Here is a 4611-nt window from a genome sequence, read left to right as displayed (position 1 = left end):
GGCGCTTAAACTCAGTGAGAACATGAACATCACAGCCAGGTGTGTTTATCTGCTGGAGAAGGTGTTCGCTTGCCATCCTTCCACTTGCAAGTGGTGAGTGACTTGCGCATGCCCGATATGCACTGGGATCATGTGACGTGCCGTCTAATTAGTCATGTGATTAGCGTATCCGTGTATTGGCGTTGCTGTGCGCACGCGAATCGTGTATTGACGTTGTGTGTACGCGAATCGTTTTAAAAACGTTAATCTGATGATCCGCTGATTCGAAATAATGTAAACAGGGCCTCTGTGTGTCAACCCTGCGATGATCTGGCGACTTGTCCAGGTTGTACCCCGCCTCTCGCCCATAGTCAGCTGGGACAGGCTCCAGGTTGCCTGCGACCCTGCACAGGATAAACTGTTACAGATAATGGATGGATGGATGGATGGTATACAGCCAAAATGCTTCCGAAATAAATATAGTCAAAGTTTAGTCACTCTGGGTCACTGAGAATGAAAATGAAGCTTAAAATTGTTCATTTCCTCCAGTTTTCAAGATATGATACTTGGTCAGTATATATGAACTTTGACATGGGAATGGCAGACGTTATGCAAGTTATAAAGGGAAGAATTCTCAATTCAAAACCAGAAATGACTAAAAGTTCATATTTAAGTCATTTCATTAATAAATACATCTTATTAATAAGGGCTAAACTATGCACTTACGTATTTATATATAATTCTTTTTGCCAGTTGTTTCATAATGAATTTGATTTATATAACCATTTGCATTGATTTTCTCAAGTGTTGCATAAAGATAACAGGTGAAATATTATCATGTAATGCAACCATAAATACACAAACAGACCTAGATTTACAATATATAATTCAAACTCGACTATCTACTAGTATTGTTGTCAAGACCACCGAAACCGAGACGAAGATAAGACCAAGACGTTTAGGGTTTGAGATCAAGTCAAGAACAAGGCAGGGTGAGACCAAGTCAAGACCAGGACCAGACCAGTGTGTGTGAAGGGGTGCGAGAGGGATGACGGCCATTAACACGAAGAAAAATTTCAAATTATCAATGAGTTATGTTATTGGTTGCATTTGAAGTAGGAAATTTTCCATCCAATCATAGTAACAATGCTAACAAATAAGTCAGACAATACACAGGCAATTTAGTGAAATCCCCACAGTTGTGGTCTTGAAATAAAATCCCAAGTCCTCTATGTCTGGGACCGAGACAAGACCGAGTGAAAATGTGGTTGATTATGAGACCAGGACGAGACCTTCAAAAAGTGGTCTTGAGACCAAGACGGGTCTCCAGTACTACAACGCTACTATCTCCACAATGTACATAGGTATAAAATATAAAATCTTAAATATCTTGCAAACCATAGCCAATCAGCTGTTTTAGAAGAAGAAGAAGCCTGGAAGCCTTTATTTGTCACATGCACATTCAAGCACAGTGAAATTCCTCCTCTGCATTTAACCCATCTGAAGCAGTGAACACACACATGCACACACACAAGTGAGCAATGAGCACACACACATATACCCAGAGCAGTGGGCAGCTGTGCTACAGCACCCGGGGAGCATTTGGGGGTTAGGTGCCCTGCTCAAGGGTACTTCAGCCCAATGCCACCCCATGTTAACCTAACCACATGTCTTTGAACTGTGGGGGAAACTGGATTACCCGGTCAGATCTGAATTCAGCGCACCAAACTCCATAATAAATAGCAGATTTAGATTTCATCTCTGAAGCGTAACAACTCCTGAAAAATTGTAGATCAATGTAATGGATGAATATAACCTTTACATAGAACTTCAAATATCTAAAACATAAAGCCTAGAGTGAGTGTTCTTCCTCTTATGCTGACTCCTGTTACATAAATTTCCTTACTCTAAGCTCGTCTGATCTACACACTCATATTATTGCATAGTGACAGCGAAGGTTGGAAAGAAAAGTTGGTCAGAGAGCTGTTGTTCGATTCTTGAACAAAGCTTCTGATCCTCAGCTCATCAGCTCTGTGGTTTGACTGAATCCTGCCTCAAGTCTGTGGATTTTTTTTAAGCATCTGCATAAATATAAAAGTTAAAGTATTTCTACAGTTCATTGAATCTCGTACTTTTAGATGGTGTGCTTTTAAAATGTGCTTTTTCAAGACTGTTTATAAGTTGAGCCCTTTTGTTCTATGTTAAAAGAAAGTACATGGGGCAATCGTCTGGAAAGTATTATTCAATGACTTCAGAGTCTCAAATAAAGGACAAAATGGAATTGAAGAGGGAGCAAAAAAGAGATTTTTTTTTAAATGTGGAGTGAAAGGGCAAATCTTAGTTGCATTTCCTTTACAAATCCTTCATGACCTGTTCGTAGAGCTCAACACAATGACACCATCTGTGTCTGTATCTGATTAGTACCACAAATAACCATATCTTTAAACCTCTAGTGGGTGTGGTCCAAAACAGAAGCTTTTTTTTTCAGTCTTGCTTACTATTATGTCCCTGGAAACACTGCAAAACACTTGGGGGGACATAGATACATAGGTAGAAATACCAACAGTGTTATCATAGATTGTGAAATCTGGCTCTGACAATTCCTCAGCCTCAGCTACATCACTCAGGTTCATCACTGACCTCAAGTAGGAATATACATTATCTATCTATCTATCTATCTATCTATCTATCTATCTATCTATCTATCTATCTATCTATCTATATATAAAATATATCTGTATTATTATTTTTTTTAAATTCCATTCATTATTTTTGTTTATATCTGCTTGTAATGTTTTCGAAAAACTACATTGGCTCCATTTCCCAAAATAAACAACCTAATAGCTATTAAATCATTGTAGCCCTGATCAGGCAGTTACTAAGGATCAGTGGCAAACTGTTACTATTAGAGCTGGGACTTACTTGAGCTCAGCCAAAAACTTAGCCAGACACACCAATAAAGCAACAGGGCAAATGATTTTGCAAGGGATTAGCGGCAGGTTGCCAGGTCGCTCCGTTTTGTGTAGCTGTCGATGTTGATTTTAAAAGTAACTAAGTAAATTACATAGGGAAATAAATACTTAAGTCAGAGTGAAAAATACTGTAGTGAGCATGCAGCATAGAAGAAGAGTCTGGAGACAGAAATCTTAGTTTCTCAGTCGTTAGCCTGTGCTACTTGCTCTTGATAGATAGCACTGGTTTGACTGCTTTATTAGCATTCACTAACATGACTGATAAATGCTACACTGGCTGGAAGGTGACTTCACTGCTGCACAGATGGCGCCAACTCACGGTTAAGCTCGCGTTGGCCTTCAAGAAGGCTGAGGGTGATAAATTTTTGGTCCTGCCCACTAGAAATCAAAATCTGATTGGTTAATTAATCTGTCACTTCTTACATAAACATATACTGCCATGGCCTTCTGTCCCAGCAATGAAGTCCTAACCAATGAGTGAGCCAGCTCTAAACTCTTCTCAGCTTAGAGACAACAAACAAAAAAACTCATTCAATAACTCTGTTTTAATGTTTTCAGGACAGTAACCCTTTCATTTCTGAAGCAAATTTGATGGAAAATGAGGCTGAATTAGAATTACAAGTGAATAATTATAATGAAATTATGAAAGAATGAAAGAAATTAAATGTAACATTTGAAATACTGATATGTTTGGGCCTTCTCTGAAGGTCTAGAAGGCCCTAACAGTTCCCCTCTACTAAGGATGAATGAGGAAGCACAGTTCATTCAGAACCATGGATTTATAATTGATTACATCCCTACAGCTCAAGATGAGTAGTATGTGACTATCATTTGGCAAGTATGGATTCTCATGACTGTCATTCAAAACCAAAACAACCAAAAATTATCCCATTAAAGGTCAATATGAAGAATCTAGCAAGTTAAGAACAATCCTGGTTGGGTTTATTGTTCTTTACCCTTACGAAAATCTACCATGGTTTACTATGGTTTTACCATGGTTTTTATGTAGTAACCATGATTCTACCATGGTATCTCATGGTTATTCTAAGTACCATGAACCAACCATAGTATTACTATGGTTCATCCATGGTAGTAACCATGGATCTACTATGGTATTTCATGGTGATTCTAAGTACTATGAACCAACCATAGCATTACTGTGGTTTATCCATAGTACTGCAGTAGCTGTGGTAGCATCATAGTTGTATGTGTAATAGGTCATAGTAACTACGAAATTAGTTTAAAAAGGGATAGTATGGTTTTAAAAGGATGCACTAACTGTAGTATTACCATGCTTTCGTCCAACAGTCAATGCTGTAGAGAAGGATCTCGATTAACAGCCCAGATACATTAACATTTACTTAGAACCCAAAAATTTAAGTGAACATTGAGGTAAAATGCACCATGGTTTTCATGGTTACCCAAAAAACCATGAAAACCATGAATAACTATAAACCATAGTAGAACCATGGTTAGTTTTCATAGTAAAACCATGATTAATTTTCGTAAGGGAGACTCAGGTTAATTAAAACCAAATTGGATTAGCATAAAATGTGACACATCTGCATCCTTCTTTGTCCAATCACATTTCAACATTGCGTTTCCATTGTTGTTGTGGGTTTTTTTCAACAAGCCATGTCATTGGAAACAGCAAATAAAA

Source organism: Neoarius graeffei, chromosome 18 (assembly GCF_027579695.1).
Source record: "Neoarius graeffei isolate fNeoGra1 chromosome 18, fNeoGra1.pri, whole genome shotgun sequence".
NCBI classification, from domain to species: domain Eukaryota; kingdom Metazoa; phylum Chordata; class Actinopteri; order Siluriformes; family Ariidae; genus Neoarius; species Neoarius graeffei.
Note: the sequence above shows the minus strand (reverse complement) of the source record.